Source organism: Lampetra fluviatilis, chromosome 73 (genome assembly GCF_964198595.1).
Source record: "Lampetra fluviatilis chromosome 73, kcLamFluv1.1, whole genome shotgun sequence".
NCBI lineage: Eukaryota > Metazoa > Chordata > Hyperoartia > Petromyzontiformes > Petromyzontidae > Lampetra > Lampetra fluviatilis.
Genome location: NC_136347.1, coordinates 3898873 through 3918238, shown reverse-complemented (window position 1 = coordinate 3918238; position 19366 = coordinate 3898873). Strand labels below are relative to the sequence as shown.

The 19366-nt window shown below is 49.9% G+C and overlaps 1 long non-coding RNA gene across 1 annotated transcript; it reads right to left on the bottom strand.

Moving 5' to 3' along the window:
* Nucleotides 1–8613: 8613 nt before the first annotated feature.
* Nucleotides 8614–12457, bottom strand: LOC144953221 (uncharacterized). The gene is made up of 2 exons (XR_013640775.1): nucleotides 12213–12457; nucleotides 8614–9128 (listed from the first exon to the last, which is right to left on the bottom strand). It is a non-coding gene; the product is annotated as an uncharacterized LOC144953221 (long non-coding RNA).
* Between the last annotated feature and the right edge of the window lie 6909 nt (nucleotides 12458–19366).

Genomic DNA, 19366 nt, shown 5'->3' with positions numbered 1-19366 from the left:
GTGTGCCGTTCAGTGCGATGACGTCACGTCTCCTAGGCTACTTAAGGGAGACCCGTGACGTGAGCGGAGTCACCGTGGGAACGGGTAGAGTAAGCAGGGTGACGAGGGAACCAGTGGGTAGAGAGAGAGGGGATCGAATGGTGAGTCTGGGGAGAAGCCGGTGGTAGCCGTAGAGGTGTTTCTCTCTCTCTCCGCTCGGTGGAGTCGGCAGAGTCCACGATCCGACACGAGAGAGAGAGAGACCGGAGTTTGCCGGCAGGGACCCGGACTCAGAGTAGGACCCCTAGCCCCTGGGAGTTGTGCACCCTGGTGTGTGTTATATTGTGTAGTGGTGATAACGGCTCGCTGTTCGCAAGCTGTGCGAGAGCGGATCGCAAGCAAGGTTTTCCCGCTCGACCAAATGGTCAGGGTCAAATGGGGTGAGGTAGGATCCAAACGCCAGATCGGGAAGGACCAATCGGCAGGCTCCACAAGGTGGCTGCCGGGGATTGGACAACCCGGCCACGAACAGGTATAAAAGCCAGAGCGCTGAGAATCTCTTGGCCGGTTCTGCTACACGAAGACCCAAGTCGGCCGAAGACATCTAGGACCCTGGACCAAGCCCTCCAGCCCTTATCCGGGCTAGGGCTCTCAGTGTAACCAGTGGTCGGGGAGAGATCCCCTAGGTCCAGCCGGAGGACGCTGGGATAGCAGGGAGATTAGATAACCTGCAAGGTCCGGAGGCTTTACCTCCTTAGAACAGGAGCTGAGTGTGGAGCTGTACAAGGTCCGCAGGCTGTACCTCCTTAGAATAGGAGCTGAGTGTGAGTGTGAGCTGTACAAGGTCCGCATGCTGTACCTCCTTAGAATAGGAGCTGAGTGTGGAGCTGTACAAGGTCCGCATGCTGTACCTCCTTAGAATAGGAGCTGAGTGTGAGCTGTACAAGGTCCGCATGCTGTACCTCCTTAGAATAGGAGCTAAGTGTGGAGCTGTACAAGGTCCGCATGCTGTACCTCCTTAGAATAGGAGCTAAGTGTGGAGCTGTACAAGGTCCGCATGCTGTACCTCCTTAGAACAGGAGCTGAGTGTGGAGCTGTACAAGGTCCGCATGCTGTACCTCCTTAGAATAGGAGCTGAGTGTGAGTGTGAGCTGTACAAGGTCCGCATGCTGTACCTCCTTAGAATAGGAGCTGAGTGTGGAGCTGTACAAGGTCCGCATGCTGTACCTCCTTAGAATAGGAGCTGAGTGTGAGCTGTACAAGGTCCGCATGCTGTACCTCCTTAGAATAGGAGCTAAGTGTGGAGCTGTACAAGGTCCGCATGCTGTACCTCCTTAGAATAGGAGCTAAGTGTGGAGCTGTACAAGGTCCGCATGCTGTACCTCCTTAGAACAGGAGCTGAGTGTGGAGCTGTACAAGGTCCGCATGCTGTACCTCCTTAGAATAGGAGCTAAGGGTGAGTGTGAGCTGTACAAGGTCCGCATGCTGTACCTCCTTAGAATAGGAGCTGAGTGTGGAGCTGTACAAGGTCCGCATGCTGTACCTCCTTAGAATAGGAGCTGAGTGTGAGCTGTACAAGGTCCGCATGCTGTACCTCCTTAGAACAGGAGCTGAGTGTGGAGCTGTACAAGGTCCGCATGCTGTACCTCCTTAGAACAGGAGCTGAGTGTGGAGCTGTACAAGGTCCGCATGCTGTACCTCCTTAGAATAGGAGCTAAGTGTGAGTGTGAGCTGTACAAGGTCCGCATGCTGTACCTCCTTAGAACAGGAGCTGAGTGTGGAGCTGTACAAGGTCCGCATGCTGTACCTCCTTAGAATAGGAGCTGAGTGTGGAGCTGTACAAGGTCCGCATGCTGTACCTCCTTAGAATAGGAGCTGAGTGTGAGCTGTACAAGGTCCGCATGCTGTACCTCCTTAGAACAGGAGCTGAGTGTGGAGCTGTACAAGGTCCGCATGCTGTACCTCCTTAGAATAGGAGCTAAGTGTGAGTGTGAGTTGTACAAGGTCAGGAGGCTGTACCTCCTCAGGGTAATGGGTGAGAGGGGACCGTATACCCCTTTGTGTGATAGGGACTGTGTATTAAAGACAATAAATAGTGTGTCCCATAAATAAGTTTAGGAGTCCGTGCTTTACAACACTACAATTGTAACAGCTTTAATAAACCCTCGGCGAAAGCCCTTAACTTACCTCCATCTCCGAGTGCGTCCGTGGAAAATTCTCTACGCAGTGATGAATTGACACGCTTTTCTCGAGATGGTTTTACTTTATTGGAGACACAGTCATTCTAGATTTGAAGATTTCGTGACTGCAAGGATTCATATTCTTAGGTTTTTTCGGTAAAGTCACGTAGGTAAAAACATTAAAATTAAAATTAATAAAAATAAAATAAAAATCACGACGTTTCGGAGGCAACACAAGCTTCCGTCTTCGGGTGGAACCGTCACAGCACGATAGCTGTATCAAGCAAATGAGAGATTCCAAGAGATGCTACCCCGTATATATACTGTGACGGTTCCACCTGAAGACGGAAGCTTGTGTTGCCTCCGAAACGTCGTGATTTTTATTTTATTTTTATTTTACTTTTATTATTTTTAATTTTAATTTTTTTACCTACGTGACTTTACCGAAAAAACCTAAAAAACCTAAGAGACACGTTCACTTGAACAGGTGGAGACCCCCACTGCAACAAACCCGAGTTTCCCGCGCATCTCCCTTTTATGTTACGGTGCGAGGCCACGCCCCCCTTCCAGAGCCTTCTCGCCGACTCTGGACGCTCGCTCCACCGGCAAACTCCGCCGTCCTCTAGCGTCGCCTGGCCACGCTCCCTTCGCGATCATTCCCGTAGCCACCAGTCCCTTCGTACCGCAGGCTGACTCCCCTGTCATTACCTTCTGTGGCCACTAGTCCATTCGCACTGCAGGCTGACTCCCCTCTCATTACCTCCCGTGGCCACTAGTCCGTTAATACTGCAGGCTGACTCCCCTGTCATTACCTAACATGGCCAAGAATACATTCGTACTTCAGACTGATTCCGCTGTCATTACCTCCCGTGGCCACTAGTCCATTCATTACCTCCCGTGTCCACTAGTCCACTCGCACTGCGGGCTGACTCCCCTGTTATTACCTTCTGTGGCCACTAGTCCACTCATATTGCAGACTGACTCCACCGTCATTACCTCCCGTAGCCACCAGTCCCTTCGTACTGCAGGCTGACTCCCCTCTCATTACCTTCTGTGGCCACTAGTCCATTAATACTGCAGGCTGACTCCCCTGTCATTACCTCCCGTGGCCACTAGTCCACTCATACTGCAGACTGACTCCCCTGTCATTACCTCCCGTGGCCACTAGTCCACTCGCACTGCAGGCTGACTCCCCTGTCATTACCTCCCGTGGCCACTAGTCCATTAATACTGCAGGCTGACTCCCCTGTCATTACCTCCCGTGGCCACTAGTCCACTCGCACTACAGGCTGACTCCCCTGTCATTACCTCCCGTGGCCACTAGTCCATTCGTACTGCAGGCTGACTCCCCTGGCATTACATCAGGAAGCCGCTTTTACATAGATTGACAAACCAATTTCTTTACCACTGCTTTTTGTTGATTTGAAGCTTTCGTGACTGCAGCAATCCATACTCTTTGATATATTTCGGTAAAGTCGCGTTGGTATAAAATAAAATAAATCACGACTTTTCTGTGGCAACTCAAGCGTCCGTCATGCTTTCTCACCTGATGACGGACGCTTGTGATTGATTTTCTTTTATACCTGTGTAATGTGAGGACATATCCGGGTTGCTGTTGGATTACACCTCGTACGATGATTGGCTCTGCCGGTCCAGGCCCATAGCCAATGGGGGGGAAGCCTAGGGGCGTGGCCCTGACGTAATGGGAAGGTGACATCTGTAAGTAGTGGTTCTGCTGGCTTTAGCCACAGCCAATGGGGAGACGAGTCAGGGGCGTGGTCCTGGGAGCCTACGATGGAGTCTAGAAGATTCCATGGAGGCTAACCAGGATTGGTGGAAAGGTACCCACGTGACCCGGGTATTTAAAAGGGGTGGAGACGAACAACACGTGGTCAGATCTGGAACGAACGGAGGGAGAGGCCACGCTGGAGCGAGGTCCAGGCTGCCACGTGGTCCAGGCTGCCACGTGGTCCAGGCTGCCCACGTGGTCCAGGCTGCCCACGTGGTCCAGGCTGCCCACGTGGTCCAGGCTGCCCACGTGGTCCAGGCTGCCCACGTGGTCCAGGCTGCCCACGTGGTCCAGGCTGCCCACGTGGTCCAGGCTGCCCACGTGGTCCAGGCTGCCCACGTGGTCCAGGCTGCCCACGTGGTCCAGGCTGCCCACGTGGTCCAGGCTGCCCACGTGGTCCAGGCTGCCCACGTGGTCCAGGCTGCCCACGTGGCCCAGGCTGCCCACGTGGTCCAGGCTGCCCACGTGGTCCAGGCTGCCCACGTGGCCGCGCGTGTCTCTCTCTCTCTCTCGAACCCTCTCACGCTGTGTCTGTCAGCAGCGTGAAGGAGTGTTGTGAACGAAAGACAAATAAAGACCGGATTCCAGAAGTCGTTTCCACGACCTTTATTACGCCGACGTGACTTGACCGAAACAACCAAAGAATGTGCTTCTTGTTGTTGTGTGTCGTTTGTTGTTCTTCCACCGCGGTTCCAATTAGCACGGCTGGCGATGTACAACGCGAAAGGAGTTCACACATACACTATGCACGACACACTACACTACTGTATCCTACACTATACACTACACTATACACTACTATACACTACACTATACACTACTATACACTATGCACGACACACCACACTACTGTATCCTACACTATACACTACACTATACACTACTATACACTACACTATACACTACTATACACTATGCACGACACACCACACTACTGTATCCTACACTATACACTACACTATACACTACTATACACTACACTATACACTACTATACACTATGCACGACACACCACACTACTGTATCCTACACTATACACTACACTATACACTACTATACACTACACTATACACTACTATACACTATGCACGACACACCACACTACTGTATCCTACACTATACACTACACTATACACTACTATACACTACACTATACACTACTATACACTATGCACGACACACCACACTACTGTATCCTACACTATACACTACACTATACACTACTATACACTACACTATACACTACTATACACTATGCACGACACACCACACTACTGTATCCTACACTATACACTACACTATACACTACTATACACTACACTATACACTACTATACACTATGCACGACACACTACACTACTGTATCCTACACTATACACTACACTATACACTACACTACTATACACTACACTATACACTACACTATACACTACACTACTATACACTATACACTACACTACTATACACTACACTATACACTACACTATACACTACACTATATCCTACACTATACACTACACTATACACTACTATACACTCCACTACTATACACTACACTATACACCACACTACTATACACTACACTACTATACACTACTATACACTACACTATACACTACACTACTATACACTACACTATACACTACACTATACACTACACTACTATACACTACTATACACTACACTATACACTACTATACACTACACTACTATACACTACACTATACACTACACTACTATACACTACACTACTATACACTACACTATACACTACACTATACACTACTATACACTACACTACTATACACTACACTACTATACACTACTATACACTACACTACTATACACTACACTATTATACACTACACTATACACTACACTATACACTACACTATACACTACTATACACTACACTATACACTACACTATACACTACACTATACACTACACTACTATACACTACACTATACACTACACTACTATACACTACACTATACACTACACTATACACTACACTATACACTACACTACTATACACTACACTATACACTACACTATACACTACACTACTATACACTACACTATACACTACACTATATACTACACTACTATATACTACACTATACACTCCACTACTATACACTACTATACACTACACTATACACTACACTACTATACACTACACTATACACTACACTATACACTACACTACTATATACTACACTACTATACACTACACTATACACTACACTACTATACACTACACTACTATACACTACACTATACACTACACTATACACTACACTACTATACACTCCACTACTATACACTACACTACTATACACTACACTATACACTACACTATACACTACTATACACTACACTACTATACACTACACTACTATACACTACACTACTATACACTACACTATACACTACACTATACACTACTATATACTGCACTACTATACACTACACTACTATACACTACACTACTATACACTACACTACTATACACTACACTACTATACACTACACTATACACTACTATACACTACTATACACTACACTACTATACACTACACTACTATACACTACACTACTATACACTACACTACTACACACTACACTACTATACACTACACTACATTACTATACACTACACTATACACTACTATACACTACACTACTATACACTATACACTACTATACACTACACTACTATACGCTACACTACTATACACTACACTACTATACACTACACTACTACACACTACACTACTATACACTACACTACTATACACTACACTACTATACACTACACTACTATACACTACACTACATTACTATACACTACACTATACACTACTATACACTACACTACTATACACACACTACTATACACTACACTATACACTACTATACACACACTACTATACACTACACTACTATACGCTACACTACTATACACAACATTGCTATACACTACACTACTATACACCACGATACTAAGGACCTGATTATATGGTGAGTTGAGTGGAGTTTGTATGATCTCCCCCTGTTCTACAGAGTGAGTGAGTGGAGTGTGTGTGATCTCTCCCTGTTCTACAGAGTGAGTGGAGTTTATATGATCTCCCCCTGTTCTACAGAATGTGGAGTTTGTGTGATCTCCCCCTGTTCTACAGAATGTGGAGTTTGTGTGATCTCCCCGTGTTCTACAGAGGGAGTGGATTTGTGTGATCTCCCCCTGTTATACAGAGTGAGTGGAGTTTGTGTGATCTCCCCCTGTTCTACAGAGTGAGTGGAGTTTGTGTGATCTCCCCGTGTTCTACAGAGGGAGTGGAGTTTGTGTGATCTCCCCGTGTTCTACAGAGGGAGTGGAGTTTGTGTGATCTCCCCGTGTTCTACAGAGGGAGTGGAGTTTGTGTGATCTCCCCGTGTTCTACAGAGGGAGTGGAGTTTGTGTGATCTCCCCCTGTTATACAGAGTGAGTGGAGTTTGTGTGATCTCCCCCTGTTCTACAGAGGGAGTGGAGTTTGTATGATCTCCCCCTGTTCTACAGAGGGAGTGGAGTTTGTGTGATCTCCCCCTGTTATACAGAGTGAGTGGAGTTTGTTTGATCTCCCTCTGTTCTACAGAGTGAATGAGTGGAGTGTGTGTGATTTCCCCCTGTTCTACAGAGTGAGTGAGTGGAGTTTATATGATCTCCTCCTGTTCTACAGAGTGAGTGGAGTTTATATGATCCCCCCCTGTTCTACACTCACAAACTTGATCACCCACAATCATTCACTCACTCACACATTTCACTCACACATTCGCTCGCACATTCACTAACTCAAACATTCATTTACTCCCACATTCACTCATAGATTCACACATTCACCCATTCACTCACACATTCACTCACTCACACATTCAGACATATCACTCACTCACACATTCACACATTTATTCATTCACTCACATTCACTCACATTAATTCACATCTCCCCTCACTCACACATTCACTCATAGATTCACACATTCACACATCTTGATCACTCAAAGATTTACACAATTACTCATTCACTCACAATCACTCACTCATTAATTCACACATTCACTGAACTCACACATCCACTCACTCACACATTTACTCACTCATGAACTCACACATTCACTCACACACTCACTCACACATTCACTTACACATTCACTCACATTTACTCACACACTCACTCACACATTCACTTACACACTCACACACTCACTCACACACTCACACACTCACACACTCACTCACTCACTCACACACTCACTCACTCACACACCCACTCACCCACCCACCCACCCACTCACTCACTCACTCACACACTCACTCACTCACACACGCACTCACACACACACTCACTCACACTCACTCACACACTCACGCACTCACTCACACACTCAATCACTCACACACTCACATACTCACCCACACACTCACTCACACACTCACCCACCCACTCACCCACTCACTCACTCACACATTCACCCACTCACACACCCACTCACTCACTCACACACTCACTCACACATTCACTCACACACTCACATACACACACTCACTCACTCACCCACACACTCCGTCACCGCCACGCCGCTGCCCACCGCTGCCACCAGAATTTGAGACGGGCACGGGCGTTAAGAGTGGGAGGCTTTATTATTGAGCGGCAGATCAAGCGACACAGACGACCTCACTCACGAGCTCACTCACGTGCGCAGGTAAAACGGTGGATTGGCCTAAGAAGCGACGAAAACCAAAGCAAAAAATAAACAAAAATTTTACGTAAAAAAAATCAGGCTGAGAAAACTAACGGTGAGGGGAGGGCGAAAAAGCCTGCAATTGTAGGCCCCGATGCGGCCTACGACGCAGGCTTTCCCCTATACCAGTGTGAAATGCAGCGTTTGTATCCCCGTAGCTACTCTCTAAAAACAAACCCCCTTCCCTCCCCAAACAAATGTGATGCGACGAAAGCGAAGGCAGCAAAAAGGGGGTCGGTGGGACGCGGGACGCTTTTCTTTCTTTCTTTCGTGCCGTGGATTAGGGACCCTCCAACCGTCGTGAGGCCAACCCCCCCCCCCCCCCCCAACTGCACGGCACCGCACCCTGCCTCAGTCCGCCTCGGTCTGAGAGAGTTTCCTCTCCTGTTCGATGACTGCGGGAAGAGTGGGGGGGGGGGGCACAAAGCAAGCAAATGACAGGATAAGCGAACAACAACAGCAACAGCAATGAATAACTTCGGGTCGACGATTACGACAATTGTTAAACTTCATAATAAACATATTCTTAGGTTTTTTTTCGGTAAAGTCACGTAGGTAAAAAAGTTCAAGTTAATAAAAGTTAATTGAAAATAACGTAAAAATCACGACGTTTCGGAGGCAACACAAGCTTCCGTCTTCAGGTGGAACCGTAACAGCACGATAGCTGTATCACCTTGATACTGTATCACCTTGATACAGCTATCGTGCTATGCACTACACTACTATACACTACACTATACACTACACTATACCCTACACTATACCCTCCACTATACACTACACTACACAATACACTACACACTACACTACACTACACACTCCACTATACACTCCACTATACACTCCACTATACACTACACTATACACTCCACTATACACTACACTATACACTACACTACACACTACACTACACACTCCACTATACACTACACTATACACTACACTATACACTCCACTATACACTACACTATACACTACACTATACACTCCACTATACACTACACAATGCACTACACTATACACTACACTACACACTACACTACACACTACACTATACACTACACTATACACTCCACTATACACTACACTATGCACTACACTATACACTACACTACACACTACACTACACACTACACTACACACTCCACTACACACTACACCATACACTCCACTATACACTACACTATGCACTACACAAAACAATACACTATACACTACACTATACACTAGCAGTGCCTCCAACTCCTCATTTGAGTGAGCGGAAATCACCATATCATCGGCATACATAACGTGGTTGACCAATAGGGAGCCATCCCTTGACCGCACCCGGGCATCGATCAGCCTCCCATTGTATCTGTACCAGATGGAAATTCCTCCGGTACAGCTATCAAAGACATCACAAACTACGTGGTCGAATAATATGTTAAATAATGTGGGAGCCAGAGGACATCCCTGTCGCACTCCAAGGTGTACAGGGAAAGGCTCCGACTCCCGGCCACGTAGTTTCCATCATGAAGGTCCTTAATGATCGTGAGCAGAGGGTCAGGGACTCCGGAAGCACGAAGAACAACCCAGACCTACTGATGGTATCATAGGCATTGACCAGGTCAATAAAGCAGAGATGTAGGTCTTGTTGGAATTCCCTACACCTCTCCTGTAGCAGACGGACAGAAAATATGGCATTTGTGCAGGACCGCCCTTTCATGAAAAAACATTGGGGCTCCGCAAGCCTCTCCTCAGCGTGCCTAGCAAGGCGATGTTGAATAATCCTTGCCAGGACGTTTCCCGGCACATCGAAGAGGGAGATGCCCCTGTAGTTGTTACAGTCTGTGCGGGCCCCTTTTCTTAAAGAGGGGGACCACCAGGGCATCCTTCCAATCCTGCAGAACCCGTCCAGTGGTCCAGACTGTTGTTATGTGCACAGATGCCACCCTCCCTCAACATTTCACTATAATCTCTCTCAGAATCTGGATGGCCTTTTGTACTTCCTCAACAGATGGCACCTCAACCAGCCACTCACAGGGGGTGACTTCTTCTTCCAACATTTGAGGCACCGCAGCCTCAGCAGGGGCATCCCCACTTTGCCCCATGATTTTTTTCCAGGCTGAGGGATTTCCCCTCCCCCAAGACCTCACAGAAATGCTCAGCAAATCTGAAAATCCTTTTTTCCTGGGGGTCGGAGATCAGATCACATTTCTTTACCCTAATGATGGTGATACGTGTGGTGCTGCAGGTTACTTTTTTGATGGAGTGAAAGAGTGATTTGTGATCGCGGGCCACTGAGGCAGACTCCATCTCCTCAGCAGCCGGTGCCCACCACCCATCCTTGCAGCGCCTCACAGCTCTCCGAACCCCCGAGCAAAGGCTGCGGTAAGCCTCCTCATTCTCTGATGTGGGATGCTGTAGACGATGAGAGTGGGCCTGTCGCTTTTTCTCAGCCAGCCTGAACACCTCCTCTGTCAGTCAGGGTCTCTGGGGAGGTTTGGACCGTGTACCCAAAGCAGCCATTGCAGCTGCATGAGCCATAGTCCTAAACCTCGCACATTTCCCCTCGGCATATAGGAGGAGTGGGGGACGATGCCAACCCCAGCTGCAAGCGATGATGAAATTCTCACTTGCAACTTTAATCAGCTACCTGAGACCAGGCCACAATGGGTTTGAATGGGGTCTTGGATGTACACCCACCACCGGAGTGGAAGAATGGCAGGTGTATCTTACAGATTACAAGCCGATGGTCAGTGGGCAGATCAGCTCCACGGTAGGTCCTGGTGTCAAGGACATAGGCACGCATCCGCTGTTCCATCGGCCTTGCCTGCATCCCTCCACGGATTTTCATCTTCGGTGGGAGCATAAGTAACCATGACCGCCACTCCTCGCCTCCGTTTTATGGGAAGGCGAGCCCACAGTAGCCTGGGGCTTACAGCATCTCACACCTCACCGCAACGCTCCCACGCCCCCTTCATTCTTTTGTTCAGAAGAAGAACCACTCCCTGTTGTTTGGCAGTCTCCTGCCCCGAGTAGAGGACCGTCCACCCCTCATGGTGGCAGGAGCCAGAGCCGGTCCACCGGACCCTCCTGAATGCCACAGAGATCCAGGCGGTACTGGTCCAGCTCCCGACAGAGGAGTGGCAGCCTCTCCTCCGCAGTGAGCGTTTGAACATTCCACGTGGCCACACAAAGTGGTTTTTCGTTGTTTCTGGAGGAGCCCCGAGGGTGAAGATTCAGTCTCCTGGCTCCGCCAAATGGGGTTTGGCCAGGAGACGTCATAGACGCCTGTCCCCCCCGGGGCCTCCGGCACAAGCCGTCCCACCGGACCCTCCTGAATTACCGCCGAGATCCAAGCGGCAGCCTCTCCTCCGCAGCGAGCGTTCGAACACCACCACCACCACCTCCACCACTTCCGCCACCACCACACTCGTCAGCAGCGCCACACTCACGCCACCACCCCCCCCCCCCCCCCCCCCATGTGTGCGACATACCCGACTGTGTGGGCAGTGTGTTCTTGATCTCCGTTGTGGCCTTCTTGAGGCTGCTCCGCTTGAATTCCTTCACCTCTGTCATGTCAGGCTTCTCGGCCTTGTCAGGCTTTTCGGCCTTGCCGGGCTTGTCCGACTTGCCGTGCTTGTCCGACTTGCCGGGCTTGTCCGACTTGCCGGGCTTGTCCGCCTTGCCGTGCGTCCCCTTGTCCGGCATCCCTGCAGATCTGTCGCGACGAAACAAAAGCAACGAGTGTGGTGAGTCCACGTGTCTCTGTGTGATGAGTCTATGGGTCTCTGTGTGTGGTGAGTCTATGGGTCTCTGTGTGGTGAGTCTGTGGGTCTCTGTGTGGTTAGTCTATGGGTCTCTGTGTGGGTGGTGAGTCTATGGGTCTCTGCGTGATGAGTCTGTGGGTCTCTGTGTGATGAGTCTATGGGTCTCTGTGTGGTGAGTCCATGGGTCTCTGTGTGTGATGAGTCTATGGGTCTCTGTGTGTGATGAGTCTATGGGTCTCTGTGTGGTGAGTCTATGGGTCTCTGTGTGGTGAGTCCATGGGTCTCTGTGTGGTGAGTTTGTGGGTCTCTGTGTGGTGAGTCTATGGGTCTCTGTGTGGGTGGTGAGTCTATGGGTCTCTGCGTGATGAGTCTGTGGGTCTCTGTGTGATGAGTCTATGGGTCTCTGTGTGGTGAGTCCATGGGTCTCTGTGTGTGATGAGTCTATGGGTCTCTGTGTGTGATGAGTCTATGGGTCTCTGTGTGGTGAGTCTATGGGTCTCTGTGTGGTGAGTCCATGGGTCTCTGTGTGGTGAGTTTGTGGGTCTCTGTGTGGTGAGTCTATGGGTCTCTGTGTGGTGAGTCTATGGGTCTCTGTGTGTGATGAGTCTATGGGTCTCTGTGTGTGATGAGTCTATGGGTCTCTGTGTGGTGAGTCTATGGGTCTCTGTGTGATGAGTCTATGGGTCTCTGTGTGGTGAGTCCATGGGTCTCTGTGTGGTGAGTTTGTGGGTCTCTGTGTGGTGAGTCTATAGGTCTCTGTGTGGTGAGTCTATGGGTCTCTGTGTGTGATGAGTCTATGGGTCTCTGTGTGATGAGTCTATGGGTATCTGTGTGATGAGTCTATGGGTCTCTGTGTGATGAGTCTATGGGTCTCTGTGTGGCCCCATTCCTATTGTATCTGTCGCCTTATTTGGAACTAAAAACTCCCCCACTCACCCCAATCTTTGAAAACACACAATGCGTGAACACAAAGACAAAGATCCCCCCTATAGCCTTGACAGACTGTAGGGGCAAGTGGCTGTAAGCCAGTAGCACCACGCGCCCGGCCGCCTTTGTCTCTCTCCCCTCCCCAGTGGCGATGTTTTACCAACACCACACCGCTACGCCAGGTAACTGATTTGAGGCTGAGTCGACCTAGGGGTGGCCCAGGACCGGTTCAGGGAATCGCCGCCCGCTGCATGGGCGGTGAGACGAATCGTGAAAAAATTAACCCGTAAAAAGAAAGTTTTTCACTATAAATCCTTTATGTGCGTGGCGGCTAGAGTCCTCTCGTCCTCTGGCTTGAGATGGCTGCCACCTATGGGTCAGACGATTGCATTGCACCATTAAACAATTGGTAATTAAATATAAAAAAAAACATTTCCTAAAAAGTGTAAAATTTTGGGAAAACATTTTCACGAAAATCAATTGTCACGCACAACGAGTCTGTGTGCAAAATGTCAGCTCGATTGGATCACGGGAAGTGGGTTAAAAAACGACCGAAAGATTTGCACGGTCGTAAGCAAGCAAGCGAACTTAATATAAAGGATTTAACAAGTAAACCCGTAAAAACAAAGTTTTTCACTATAAATCCTTTATATGCGTGGCGGCTAGAGTCCTCTCGTCCTCTGGCTTGAGATGGCTGCCACCTATGGGTCAGATGATTGTCTGCCACCATTAAGCAATTGGTAATTGAATATTTTAAAAAAATTCCTAAAAGTGTAAAATTTTGGAAAAAAATTTTCACGAAAATTAATTGTCTCGCACAACGAGTCTGTGTGCAAAATGTCAGCTCGATTGGATCACGGGAAGTGGGTTAAAAAAACGACCGAAAGATTTGCACGGTCGTAAGCGCGCAAGCAAGCAAGCAAGTTGACTTAATATGAAGGATTTTTTTTAAAAATTCGTAAAGGTAGCGACGTCTCACAACAACGAGCAGAGCGCCGGGCCGCTAAAACGCGGCAAAGATGGCACATTAGGGGGGGGAGGGGTAACAGTATGCACCTAGCCTGGCACAGCGGTCAACCCATGGCACCTGCTGGGTCTGTCCCGTGACCTCCTCCTCCTGCACCGAGCCTGGCACAGCAGTCAACCCATGGCACCTGCTGGGTCTGTCACGTGACCTCCTCCTCATGCACCTAGCCTGGCACAGCAGTCAACCCATGGCACCTCCTGGGTCTGTATCGTGACCTCATGCACCTAGCCTGGCACAGCAGTCAACCCATAGCACCTGCTGGGTCTGTCCCGTGACCTCCTAATGCACCTAGCCTGGCACAGCAGTCAACCCATGGCACCTGCTGGCTCTATCCCGTGATCTCCTCCTCATGCACCTAGCCTGGCACAGCAGTCAACCCATGGCACCTGCTTGATCTATCCCGTGACCTCATGCACCTAGCCTGGCACAGCAGTCAACCCATGGCACCTGCTGGATCTATCCCGTGACCTCATGCACCTAGCCTGGCACAGCAGTCAACCCATGGCACCTGCTTGATCTATCCCGTGACCTCATGCACCTAGCCTGGCACAGCAGTCAACCCATGGCACCTGCTGGATCTATCCCGTGACCTCCTCATGCACCTAGCCTGGCACAGCAGTCAACCCATGGCACCTGCTGGGTCTAACCGGTCCTGGGCCTCCCCTAGGTCGACTCAGCCTCAAATGAGTAGCTGGTTTAGCGGTGTGGTAGTGAACATCGCCAGCACTGGGAGGGCGTGGTGCTGGCCACCCACCCCCTCGTGTGCCGTGCCGGCCTTCATAGGTGCTCGCTAACAGCACTTGCCCCTACAGTCTGTTAAGGCTACACGGGGGATCTTTTTTATCTTTGTGTGTGTCTGTGTGTGTGTCTGTGTGTGTGTCTGTGTGTGTGTGTCTGTGGTGTGTATGCGTGTGTGTGTCTGTGTGTGTGTCTGTGGTGATGTCTGTGTGTGTGTCTGTGTGTGTGTGTCTGTGTGTGTGTGTGTCTGTGTGTGTGTCTGTGTGTGTGTATGCGTGTGTGTGTCTGTGTGTGCGTGTGGGTCTGTGGGGTGTGTGTGTGTCTGTGTGTTTGTGGTGTGTGTGTGTGTGTGTCTGTAGTGTGTGTGTGTGTGTCTGTGCGTGTGTCTGTGTGTGTGTGTCTGTGTGTGTGTCTGTGTGTGTGTGTCTCTGTGGTGTGTGTGTGTCTGTGTGTGTGTGTCTGTGCGTGTGTGTGTGTCTGTGGTGTGTGTGTGTCTGTGTGTGTGTGTCTGTGTGTGTGTGTCTGTGCGTGTGTGTGTGTGTCTGTGGTGTGTCTATGTGTCTGTGCGTGTCTGTGTGTGTGTGCGTGTGTGTGTGTGTCTGTGCGTGTGTGTGTGCGTGTGTGTGTGTGTCTGTGTGTGTGTGTCTGTGCGTGTGTGTGTGTCTGTGTCTGTGTGTGTGCGTGTGTGTGTGTCTGTGTGCGTGTGTGTGCCACAGCGCTGCTGCTGCTGCTGCTACTCGCTGCAACGAACAGCACTTGCCCCGGCAGTCTGTTAGAGGCTATACGGGGGATCTTTGTCTTTGCTCTCTGTGTGCGTGTGTACCTCAGAGGGCGTGAGCGTGTGTGGGCATGTGTGTGTGTGCCTCCCTGGGTGTGTGTGTGGGCGTGAGGGTGTGTACACGTGTGTGTGTACACGTGTGTGTGTGTACACGCGTGTGTGTGGGCGTGTGTACACGTGTGTGTGTGTCTGTGTGTGTCTGTGTGGTGTGTGTCTGTGTGGTGTGTGTCTGTGTCTGTGTGTGTGTGTGTCTCTGTGTGTGTGTCTGTGTGTGTGTCTGCGTGTGTGTGTGGTGTGTGTGTGTGTCTGTGTGTGTGTCTGTGTGTGTCTATGTGTATGTGTGTGTCTCTGTGTGTGTGTCTGTGTGGTGTGTGTGTGTCTGTGTGTGTCTGTGTGTGTGTGTCTGCGTGTGTGTGTCTGTGTGTGTGTCTGCGTGTGTGTCTGTGTGTGTTTGTCTGTGTGTGTGTCTGCGTGTGTGTGTCTGTGTGTGTGTCTGTGTGTGTGTCTGTGTGTGTGTCTGTGTGTGTGTCTGCGTGTGTGTGTCTGTGTGTGTGTCTGTGTGTGTGTCTGCGTGTGTGTGTCTGTGTGTGTGTCTGCGTGTGTGTGTCTGTGTGTGTGTCTGCGTGTGTGTCTGTGTGTGTGTCTGTGTGTGTGTCTGCGTGTGTGTGTCTGTGTGTGTGTCTGTGTGTGTGTCTGTGTGCGTGTGTGTGTCTGCGTGTGTGTGTCTGTGTGTGTGTCTGTGTGTGTGTCTGTGTGCGTGTGTGTGTCTGTGTGTGTGTCTGCGTGTGTGTGTGTCTGTGTGTGCGTGTGGGTCTGTGGGGTGTGTGTGTGTCTGTGTGTTTGTGGTGTGTGTGTGTGTGTGTCTGTAGTGTGTGTGTGTGTGTCTGTGCGTGTGTCTGTGTGTGTGTGTCTGTGTGTGTGTCTGTGTGTGTGTGTCTCTGTGGTGTGTGTGTGTCTGTGTGTGTGTGTCTGTGCGTGTGTGTGTGTCTGTGGTGTGTGTGTGTCTGTGTGTGTGTGTCTGTGTGTGTGTGTCTGTGCGTGTGTGTGTGTGTCTGTGGTGTGTCTATGTGTCTGTGCGTGTCTGTGTGTGTGTGCGTGTGTGTGTGTGTCTGTGCGTGTGTGTGTGCGTGTGTGTGTGTGTCTGTGTGTGTGTGTCTGTGCGTGTGTGTGTGTCTGTGTCTGTGTGTGTGCGTGTGTGTGTGTCTGTGTGCGTGTGTGTGCCACAGCGCTGCTGCTGCTGCTGCTACTCGCTGCAACGAACAGCACTTGCCCCGGCAGTCTGTTAGAGGCTATACGGGGGATCTTTGTCTTTGCTCTCTGTGTGCGTGTGTACCTCAGAGGGCGTGAGCGTGTGTGGGCATGTGTGTGTGTGTGCCTCCCTGGGTGTGTGTGTGGGCGTGAGGGTGTGTACACGTGTGTGTGTACACGTGTGTGTGTGTACACGCGTGTGTGTGGGCGTGTGTACACGTGTGTGTGTGTCTGTGTGTGTCTGTGTGGTGTGTGTCTGTGTGGTGTGTGTCTGTGTCTGTGTGTGTGTGTGTCTCTGTGTGTGTGTCTGTGTGTGTGTCTGCGTGTGTGTGTGGTGTGTGTGTGTGTCTGTGTGTGTGTCTGTGTGTGTCTATGTGTATGTGTGTGTCTCTGTGTGTGTGTCTGTGTGGTGTGTGTGTGTCTGTGTGTGTCTGTGTGTGTGTGTCTGCGTGTGTGTGTCTGTGTGTGTGTCTGCGTGTGTGTCTGTGTGTGTTTGTCTGTGTGTGTGTCTGCGTGTGTGTGTCTGTGTGTGTGTCTGTGTGTGTGTCTGTGTGTGTGTCTGTGTGTGTGTCTGCGTGTGTGTGTCTGTGTGTGTGTCTGTGTGTGTGTCTGCGTGTGTGTGTCTGTGTGTGTGTCTGCGTGTGTGTGTCTGTGTGTGTGTCTGCGTGTGTGTCTGTGTGTGTGTCTGTGTGTGTGTCTGCGTGTGTGTGTCTGTGTGTGTGTCTGTGTGTGTGTCTGTGTGCGTGTGTGTGTCTGCGTGTGTGTGTCTGTGTGTGTGTCTGTGTGTGTGTCTGTGTGCGTGTGTGTGTCTGTGTGTGTGTCTGCGTGTGTGTGTCTGTATGTGGGGTAATTCCAGACCACAATTCACAACCAACCACACCCAACTTACTCGCCACCACCAAAGACAAAGCTCACCCGTGTAGCCTTCACGGGCTGTTAGGGGCAAGTGCAGTTAGCGAGCACCTATCAACAAAGACAAAGATGCCCCGTGTAGCCTTCATGGGCTGTTAGGGGCAAGTGCTGTTAGGGAGCTCCTATCAACAAAAGCAAAGATGCCCCGTGTAGCCTTCACGGGATGTTAGGGGCAAGTGCAGTTAGCGAGCACCTATCAACAAAGACAAAGATGCCCCGTGTAGCCTTCATGGGCTGTTAGGGGCAAGTGCTGTTAGGGAGCTCCTATCAACAAAAGCAAAGATGCCCCGTGTAGCCTTCACGGGATGTTAGGGGCAAGTGCAGTTAGCGAGCACCTATCAACAAAGACAAAGATGCCCCGTGTAGCCTTCATGGGCTGTTAGGGGCAAGTGCAGTTAGCGAGCTCCTATCAACAAAGACAAAGATCCCCCGTGTAGCCTTCACGGGCTGTTAGGGGCAAGTGCAGTTAGCGAGCACCTATCAACAAAGACAAAGATCCCCCGTGTAGCCTTCACGGGATGTTAGGGGCAAGTGCAGTTAGCGAGCACCTATCAACAAAAGCAAAGATGCCCCGTGTAGCCTTCACGGGCTGTTAGGGGCAAGTGCAGTTAGCGAGCACCTATCAACAAAGACAAAGATGCCCCGTGTAGCCTTCACGGGATGTTAGGGGCAAGTGCAGTTAGCGAGCACCTATCAACAAAAGCAAAGATGCCCCGTGTAGCCTTCACGGGCTGTTAGGGGCAAGTGCAGTTAGCGAGCACCTATCAACAAAGACAAAGATGCCCCGTGTAGCCTTCACGGGATGTTAGGGGCAAGTGCAGTTAGCGAGCACCTATCAACAAAAGCAAAGATGCCCCGTGTAGCCTTCACGGGCTGTTAGGGGCAAGTGCAGTTAGCGAGCACCTATCAACAAAGACAAAGATGCCCCGTGTAGCCTTCACGGGATGTTAGGGGCAAGTGCAGTTAGCGAGCACCTATCAACAAAGCAAAGATGCCCCGTGTAGCCTTCACGGGCTGTTAGGGGCAAGTGCAGTTAGCGAGCACCTATCAACAAAGACAAAGATGCCCCGTGTAGCCTTCACGGGATGTTAGGGGCAAGTGCAGTTAGCGAGCACCTATCAACAAAAGCAAAGATGCCCCGTGTAGCCTTCACGGGATGTTAGGGGCAAGTGCAGTTAGCGAGCACCTATCAACAAAAGCAAAGATGCCCCGTGTAGCCTTCACGGGCTGTTAGGGGCAAGTGCAGTTAGC